This window comes from Littorina saxatilis, linkage group LG11 (genome assembly GCF_037325665.1).
Source record: "Littorina saxatilis isolate snail1 linkage group LG11, US_GU_Lsax_2.0, whole genome shotgun sequence".
NCBI classification, from domain to species: Eukaryota; Metazoa; Mollusca; class Gastropoda; order Littorinimorpha; family Littorinidae; genus Littorina; species Littorina saxatilis.
In genome coordinates this window covers 19662980-19672979 of record NC_090255.1, presented here as the reverse complement: position 1 = coordinate 19672979, position 10000 = coordinate 19662980, and positions in this window count along the sequence as shown.

The following is a 10000-nucleotide window of genomic DNA, read 5'->3' as shown; positions in this document are numbered from 1 at the left end:
TAGTGACATGACGTCATTACTGTGGATGACTAACTCAGTATTTCAAAAGTTCATGTGTGACCCTGTGAAATTGTGTACACGCTCGCTCTCTCTGTGTGTCTCTCTGTGTGTCTGTGTGTGTGTGTGTGTGTGTGTCTCTCTCTCTCTCTCTCTCTCTCTCTCTCTCTCTCTCTCTCTCCAGTCTTTTAAATCTTACGAGATACGTACACAGTATGTAAACCGTCCAATGAAAACTGCTGCATACGGATGTTACACTACTACCTGGCAAACCAGTACTATCTGGATAGCAGTGAACAAGTAAGGACTTCTCCCTGAACGAAACTTCTTTTGCCTTTGCGAGCAGTTTTAAAGCGTCCCGTACACAGGTCTAACAGTGTAGCCGTCGCGAGATGCTCAAGCAATGATGCTATACAATTTTTTTTTAAAGTTATGAGCGAAGCTCTCACGGCAAAAACACACACACGCACCGCCCCTGAAAACTGGCTGGTAGCGTGTAGTCTTTCATCCACACTGACATCAATATCGCTATTCGGCTTTTCTTTTCGGGTTGACTCTCTCTCTCTCTCTCTCTCTCTCTCTCTCTCTCTCTCTCTCTCACCGGGCTGTCTTTCTTTCTCTCTCTCTCTCTTCCTCTCTCTCTTTCTCTTTATCTCTATTTATATCTCTCTCTTCCTCCCTCTTTCTCTCTCTCTGTCTCTCGCTCGCTCTGTCTCTCGCTCGCTCTCTCTCTCTTCCTCCCTTTTTCTCTCTCTCTTTATCTCTCTCTCTCTCTTTATCTCTCTCTATTTATATATATATATATATATATATCTCTTCCTCCCTCTTTCTCCCTCTCTGTCTCGCTCGCTCTGTCTCTCGCTCTCTCTCGCTCTCTCTCAGTCTCTCTCAGGCTCTCTCTCTCTCTCTCTCTCTCTCTCTCTCAGGCTCTCTCTCTCGCTCTCTCTCTCTCTCTCTCTCTCTCTCTCTCTCTCTCTCTCTCTCTCTCTGTCCACTTGAAAAAGTTAGACTCTCTCTATCGTCGCTCGGCCAAACTCATCGTAAAGGATAATGCCCCAACAGATATGAAATTAAAAATGCTTAACTTTCTTCCACTGGAAAAGCATCTCAAGTTAAACAAAGCCATTTTCATGCATAAATTGTATCACGGTAAAGTGCCGATTTACATTACATCATTATTTAATAAAGCTACCCACAGATATGGGTCGGTCAACTTGATCCCACCAATTCCACGAATTGACCTGTATAAGACCAGTCTTGCTTTTTCGGGTACTTCAGTTTGGAATTCACTTCCATCATCCTTTAAGCACCTAAAGTCATTAAAAAGTTTTAAAAAATGTGTAAAAAACCACTTAATGTCTGAGTAGTTTAACGCCTTTTGACTTACCAAACTTAGTATTACGTCAAAATATGCTGTGCATTGTATATTCTGAACATATTTTTGTTACTCTATTGCTACATGTTCGATTGCCACCAGCTTGTATTTATAATTACCTGCATAGTATGCATTTGATTTTATGAATAACCACATATGTATGCTCTTCATGCCTCATCTTTATCATCATCATCATCATTATCATCATCATTATCGTCATCATCATCATCATCGTCATCTTTATTATCACGTTTTCCGACCTCCTTTTGTTGGTTAACTTTTTAACTTTTTAATTTTTATTTTTTTATTTTTTATTTATTTATTTTTTTTTTTAATTTTTTTTTTTAATTATATAATTGTGTGTCTATGCGTCCCAAGGACAGATTGTAAGAAAAGGCGTAGCCTTAAATCTAAATCCTTGTAAAATAAAGTTCAATTCAATTCAATTCTCTCTCTCTCTTATGTGAGCGCGCGTGTCCAACTGCAGACATCATGTTTATTTGAAGAAAATGCCGCAATTTCCTGCTGCTTCAAAGCTCAGCCCAGCTGAGCTCAGACACTCATGACAAAAGCACTAAAAGTCTTTCACTATAAGTCGGTCAAGGTTATGAGTCAGAGCCACAGCGTCCTTACTCCGCCGCGCCAGTTATTATTACGCTTTCAAGTTTCTCTATTGTGGGATGCTTCTCTCTCGCTCTCTCTCTCTCCCCCCCTCTCTCTCTCTCTCTCTCTCTCTCTCTCTATCTGTACTATGTGTGTTGGGGGTGGGGGCTGGTGGAGGGGGGGGGGGGGGCAAAAAGGAAAAACAGAACTAGATCACTACAATGCAACACATTCAATGAATGATAGTTTGCCACAATTGCATATAATGTGCATACGGGCTTAGATTCTTCTCGTCCTCTTTGTCTGTCGCAAGTCCTCTTTCGCCACAAAACGCGGCAAGCAGGGCACAGATGAAAAATAGCGATACGTGCATTTTGCAGCCGAACTTCATGACTCGCGCGTAAAAGGGGAATCCCCGGGAGTTCCCATTGCTTGAGAAAATATATAAAAATGAAAATGTAACGAAACGCGAAAATGTGGCAGTTTGTCAGTAGGCTTGATATTTATCACTCGTATCATAGGAGTATTTGAAGTGTCTTCCACAAGCAGCGAAAGTGCAGAAATGGCTATTTTGACACATTGGCCAACCACTGGTAGTACTGTTTGTGAAGGTATCGTTTGTTTGAATAAATCCAAAAACAAAGAGACTGAGAGACTGCCAACGTTCCAAAATTTAGAATAAATAAGTCGCATTAAGCGATATAAAAACATAGTCAAGATCAACACCACAAACCAATCATCGCAGAGACTACATTCAGATAGTCTCGGCTAACCATACCGTAGACCGAGACGGGTCACGCTCGCCGCCGCGAAGAACGCGTCCGTGGCACTTACTGAACCTATTTTCTTTAATTCTGCGCACATTTTACGAGTAAACATGACATATCTACGTCATCTACATATTTTTGAATTCAGGAGAAGATGAGGAATAAATGCAATCAATTTCAAATCGATTTTGCAATTTGATGAAAACTTTAATGAGCAAATTAACTCATTAAAGGCACAGTAAGCCTCCCGTAAACCATCACAGATACGGTCAGGCTTTTACACACAGTACAAACACCCTTTCATTTAAACACTCACCAATTGAGAACATCCTAGGTGCCCTCCGTAAAGAGCGAACAATTTTCAAAGAATTTATTTTTGCGTGGTTTATCTTACCCCTGAGCCATCGTGAACCCGTGTGATCCAGTTTTCCCCCTTTTCACAATGCAGTCTTCATAGTTAGTCATTTGAATGCGACTCGACGTGAGCTTATCTACAATAGCACGTTTTTTTATGCACGAAACAACGGCTGTGGTTCACAAGAACTCTAGCGATGGCTTTTGACTGTTGAGAGGAACGGCGATTTGCACTGATAAACCGGGCCGTCGTCTGCTACGACCCTTGCGTGACCCTGCTTCCGGGCTTTTCTTTTTTTAAACTTTCACAACTTCGAATTGTTCTGATCTTGTCTTGATGAAAAACGAATTCTTTTATGATTAAAGAATGTTTGTGTAACAAGCTGTCAATTTATTATTTAGATTTTAAAAGTTAGGTCTAGCGCAAAAACGAGGCGCCATTGTTCTTCAGGGCCAAGTCCACGAAAATAAATTCTTGGAAAATGTCTCACGCTCGACAGAAAGCAGCCAGGATGTTCCCGTTCGGTGAGCGTTCAAATGGAAGTATGCTTGTACTGTATTGAGAGGCTCGGGGAGCTCTGTGATGGTTTACGGGAGGCTTACTGTGCCTTTAATTAATTTGTAAGCCTCGAAGCTGAAATGCAATACCAAAGTCCGGGCTTCGTCGAAGATTACTTGACCAAAATTTCATTTTTGGATCGATTTTTTAAATTTTTATCGTAGTTCTTATTAATCTATTTTTGTTAATTGTGATCCCATTTTTAGTGTAAATATGACATATGTATTATATTCTTAAATTCAGAATTTGATGAAGAATACGATGCAATCAATTTTAAATCTGTTTGTGAAAATTTTATTTTCTTGACAACTTTAATGAGCAAACTCATTAATTAGTGTTTAGGCCTCCAAGCTGAAATGCAACACCAAAGTTCGGGCTTCGTCGAAGATTACTTGACCAAAATTTCAAAAACATTGGTTGAAAAATGAGAGCGTGACAGTGCCGCCTCAACTTTTGCAAAAAAGCCAGATATGACGTCATCAAAGACATTTATCAAGTCAAGTCAATATTTCTTCCAAAAACCCCTAGGGTTACATGAATAAAATAAAAATTGCAATAAACACGACAAAAAAGATATGTATTAATGAGACACAACACTTCTAATTAACCGTAAATGAATCAAGCTTAATTCATAACAAAATAATTGTAATCATATTTTTTTTTACAGGAATGTATATGTTTCTGTGTTTGTTTTTGTTTTTGATAAAAAAAACACGTGATCAAATAATCAGAACTCTTTCAAAATACTCTTAATAAAATATATTAAATTCAATAACTTTCGTTTCTTTGTTAAAGGCTTACTAACTCGCTCCCGTGTTTACGATGTGTAGTTTGCCCACAATCGATGTCAAATGCATCGTAAGGCCATATAATGACGATATGTCGCAATGCGCGGACCATATACATGCATTACAGCTTGTTCTAGCCTCTGAAAAAGTGAGGATGTCAACAAAGACGCGGAGTTATTTCCCTTGCGTCAACGCTACCTCTGTTGGCAAATCTATAAATAGGACGATCTAGATCAAAATAAAAATTCAAATATCTCAACATTGAAGGGGTCCTAGACCACAATATTTTGTTGGTAAAGCAATTAGCGTGTATAGTCATCGAGTACATATGGCTTTAATTCAAATAAATGTTTAAATTTGACTGCATTTGAATTTCTACGAAAATACAATGGTAAAAACCTTTTCCTCACATTTTCAAAAAAATGACACTGAAATATATAATGAAATTCATCCCCGAGTTCTCCAGACTGGCATTTAACACATATTCTTTCGTTATGTGGTATATTTAACATTCGGCCTTTCTGTATTGGTAATTTATGATTTAATGTTCTAAAACGTAAAAAAGATAGTGCTAGGTTATTGGGTAAAATGTTCAAATAATTTTCAAATATAAATGTATCTTCAAACAATCTATAATTCAAACAAGTTTCTTTTTCATTTAATTCTGAAAACCACGATTGTATATATTGATCTTTTAGGCATTGCAACGTTTTCAATTTAAACCATTTTTCAGAACATCGTAAATTAAACTGGTCATGCCAAAAACCACTAAGACCAAGAGCATTTAAAGTTGTTTCAACATGTTTTAAATAGGGTGCTTCATATATGCTATTTACATGGAGGCGATGCAAAAAACGGTACAATACATTTGAAAACTTATTACTATTATTACAATCCACCAATTTGAACCAAAAACTAAATATTCTATTTTTTACGAGGACATCTAGTGGAAATTTGCCTAATTCGCCTAATACCATACACGTTGGGGTCGACTTTCTCAATTTCAAAATAATCTTATAAAAACGTAGCTGCAATTTTGTTGCTAAATTTACCGAATTTGGTCCCCATACTTCACAGCCATATAACATAATCGGTGCAACTATTTTATCAAACAATTCAATTTGTATATCTATGGACAACGACAATTTTCTACACTTCTTTAACAAGCTAAACATTGCTCGAGAGGCCTTATCATATAACAACTTTTGTGATTTATTAAACTTATTATTATAATTAAAAAATAGACCCAAATATTGAAAACCGAACACGACCTCAACTAATTCATCTTTGTATTTGAATACTGGCAAATTTCGTATTTTACCTCTTGAAAAAACAACTATTTTCGTTTTTTTGGCGTTCACCCGCAAACTCCACAGATCGCAGTATTCGGACAACACATTAAGCGAGTCTTGTAATGCTTCTGGGGATTCTGCTAAAATGGTTGTATCATCTGCATATAATAAAATAAACATTTTAAACATCAGCTCAGCGTCATCCGGCTGTAAGTCCAACATATCAACCTCTCTTTCAATAGTAGGGAGGTGTTCAGTTTTATCAAACATATAAGCTTTTAAGTCATTTAAATACACAGCAAACAATGCGGTTAAGGTTGACAAGTTTTCCCTTTGATGTACACCGGTAAAACATTGAAAGAAATCTGACTTTTGGTTACCTACCAAAACACATGACTTGGCCTTACTATACAAATTTTGAATAATATTTAGCATTCGCCCATTTATTCCAGCGTCAAACATCTTCTTCCATAGAAAAGCTCTTTTCACATAATCAAATGCTTTTTCATAGTCAATAAAAAGACAATATAACCTTTTTCTCTTTGATAGAAAGTAATCATTAATACTATGTAAAGTAAAAATGTGGTCGAGGGTTGAATGACCTGCTCGAAAACCAGCTTGTTCTTCACCAATGACTGAATACTCATCAAAATAATCAGTTAGCCTATTATTCAGAACACTGGTAAATAACTTTCCAAAGCAGCTCGTCAGGGTTATACCTCTGTAATTTGCTGGGTCTTCAGCATCTCCTTTTTGCTTATACAAGGGGCGTAAAAGTCCAACAGACCATTCGTCGGGGATGTGTCCAGAACAAAGAATTACATTAAACAGCTTTGTATATACTTTAATCAACTTCCCAGCAGAAGCTTTCAAAAACTCATTTATAATTTGATCATTTCCACAGGCTTTATTATTCTTTAGCTTTTTAACTGCTTTTAAAACTTCATCTTCTGTTATCATACAATTTAAATCAGCGTTATCATTATGTACCATTTCAGTTAAATTAGATTCATTTTTATCAACCTCATCTTCACCTGCTGAAAACATACCTTTAAAGTGTTTCAAAAAAACGTCAGAAGAGACTTTTGGTAATTCTTCGTTTTTTTCTCTTAGTGTTCCATTAATAATCTTCCAATACGATTTTGGATCATGGCTTTTTAGGTTTTTAATTTTTTTTTAACAAGGTCTGCTTGATATTTTTTAAATTGCTTATTTACTTCCTGTTTATAACTTCGACTTGTTTTGGTGCGGAGCTCACGCGAAAAGGCAGTCTTCATTCTTCTATGTACATTTTTTTGCTTTAAAAAAGGACTTTCTCTTTTTCTCACATGTAACATTAAACCATGGACAATTTTCGGTTTTCCTTTTATACTGTTTCTTACCAAAATTATTTCGTTTAAATAACCCTAACTTCTGTGCACTACTCTTCAATATATTATTAACTTCTAAAACAACTCTATTATCTTCGTCAACAGAAACATTTTCTTTAAATACTAACAATTCATCTAATTGTAAATCAATATCGTTTATCGATGAATCTTCCAGACCACAGATATAATCAGTTTCCAATTCTGCTTTCCATTTTGGTCTTCCTTCGAAATGTTCTGCTACATTACAAGCATGCACTTCGTTCCCAACTTCATCATCACAATCATGATTTAAAACATTGTGTCCAAAAATACAATCAAGCTTAATTACCGAGGGGCAGTGAACATCCGAGAACATTTCGCAAAAATCCATAACAACAAATTCTTTGATGGTATGAAACAGGTTGGCTGATATCAAAACATAATCAACAACACTAACATTTTTACATGTACATTTCCCGGTGCCTCTGTCTGATCCAGCCCGACCATTTACAATAACCATATCTGATGTTTTACAAAAATCCACTAAATCATGCCCGAAATTATTTACTAACACATCTTGTGAATGTCTCTTCGAGATATAAAAATTGTTGTCACCTTCGTCATTTTATCTGCACATATCTTGTGTTTCACAGGGCATACCAAAATCAACATCAAATAAATCTTCAGTGGTATCTATAAGTAATCCTGTTCTTGCATTAAAATCTCCAAGTAAGCGCGCGCCTTCATGTTCAATAGTGAGGAATGCATCGTATAATTCGGTATAAACATCCTTATTCACATATGGTGAACCTTCTGGGGGAATGTACACAGCGCCAAAAAGTATATCTTGTTTTAAAAACTCCTTACTGAATTTAAAAAACATCATATTTTCACATAATTCTGCCTCACAAAACGTATAATATTTTCTTATGGAAACATCAACCTTGGATTTTCTTTCTTTACTTTCTTTTACTATCGAAAAAATGAAATAAAAGTGTTGGGATATTATACCCAGAAACTCTCGTGTGAAATGTCATGAAGATCGGTCTAGTACTTTGCTCTGTATCGCTGTACACACACACACACACACACACACACACACATACACACACACACACACACATACACATACACACACACACACACACACACACACACACACACACACACACACACACACACACACACACACATACATACATACACCAGACCCCGCATCTCGATTCCCGGTCAACGTTAAAACATTTAGTTAAAACTTGACTAAATGTAACAAAAAACGTATGGTTTGTTTGATTTTTCTTATGGGGGGGGGGGGGGGAGCGGGAGGAGAGGGGGAGGGTGTTTGGGTTATTTGTTTTTAAGCCACCACCTAACATATACACACGCTTGATGTATATTGTACACTTATTTTATGTTGTCTGTGTATTTCCAGTATTTTTACAAATCTTTGTTTATCTACAGCATTTAACACCTAATTCTGCTATTCAGACTGCCATGATAATCATTTATTTTGTTACAAAACTGCAATGTTATATTGTCGCCTCCGACGTTGCACAGCCGTAGCACGTCACCGACGTCACAAGTGAGAGATACGCTAGATGACAGCAAATATAGTAGACAGCAAAACATAAATGTTATAGCACAGTTGGACGGTTACCAAATTTTAAATTTGTCGCAGAATTTTGTTTTTTTTAAGTCTCGCGACTGTCGCTTTTTGTGATTAATGATCCCACCATCTGCGCCATTTACACATTCGCGATGACAGAGGCCTTGTCATAAAAGACTCCTCGGAATAAAACACACAAGAATGGTGGGTAATTGGAACGTTTATTATTCACAAAACACGTTAGATTTACAATTACAATTATTTTGTTAATAATAAACCTTCCAATAACCTGCCATTCTTGGTTTTTACATTTAGTCAAGTTTTGACTAAATGTTTTAACATAGAGGGGGAATCGAGACGAGGGTCGTGGTGTGTGTGTGTGTGTGTGTGTGTGTGTGTGTGTGTGTGTGTGTGTGTGTGTGTGTGTGTGTGTGTGTGTGTGTCTGTCTGTCTGTGTGTGTATAGAGCGATTCAGAGTAAACTATACTGGACCGATCTTCGTGAAACTTTACATGAGAGTTCCTGGGAATGATATCCTCAGACTTTTTTCCATTTTTTTTTAATATATGTCTTTGATGACGTCATATCCGGCTTTTTGTAAAAATTTGAGGCGGCACTGTACGTCACACTCTCATTTTTCAATGAAATTGATTGAAATTTTGACCAAGCAATCTTCGACAAACGCCGGACTTTGGTAGTGCATTTCAGCTTCAAGGCTTAAAAATTAATTGATGAATTTGGACATTAAAAATCTAAAAATTGTCATTAAAATTATTTTTTCATAAAACGATCCGAAAACAATTGTATCTTATTTTTCATCATTTTCTCATTTCAAAAACATATAAATATGTTATATTCGGATAAAAAAAACAAGCTCTGAAAATTAACAATAGGAAAATTATGATTAAAATTGAATTTCCGAAATCGATTTAAAAACAATTTCATCTTATTTCTTATAGGTTCCTGATTCTAAAAACATATAGATATAATATGTTTGGATTAAAAACAAGCTCACAAAGTTAAAAAGAATAAAGATACATAAAAGCGTGCTATCCTGCTCAGCGCAACTACTACCGCGCTTTTCTGGCTTGTCGGTTTCACTATCATTGTCACGGGCGGTGGACTGACGATGCTACGAGGTCTTGGTGAAAAATGCTGTGCGTTTAGTTTCATTCTGTGAGTTCGACAGCTTGACTAATAATGTTGTATTTTCGCCTTACGCGACTTGTTTATTCTTAAAGTTTGGAACGTCAGCAGTCTATCTGTATTTTTACATTTAGTCAAGTTTTGACTAAATGTTTTAACATGGA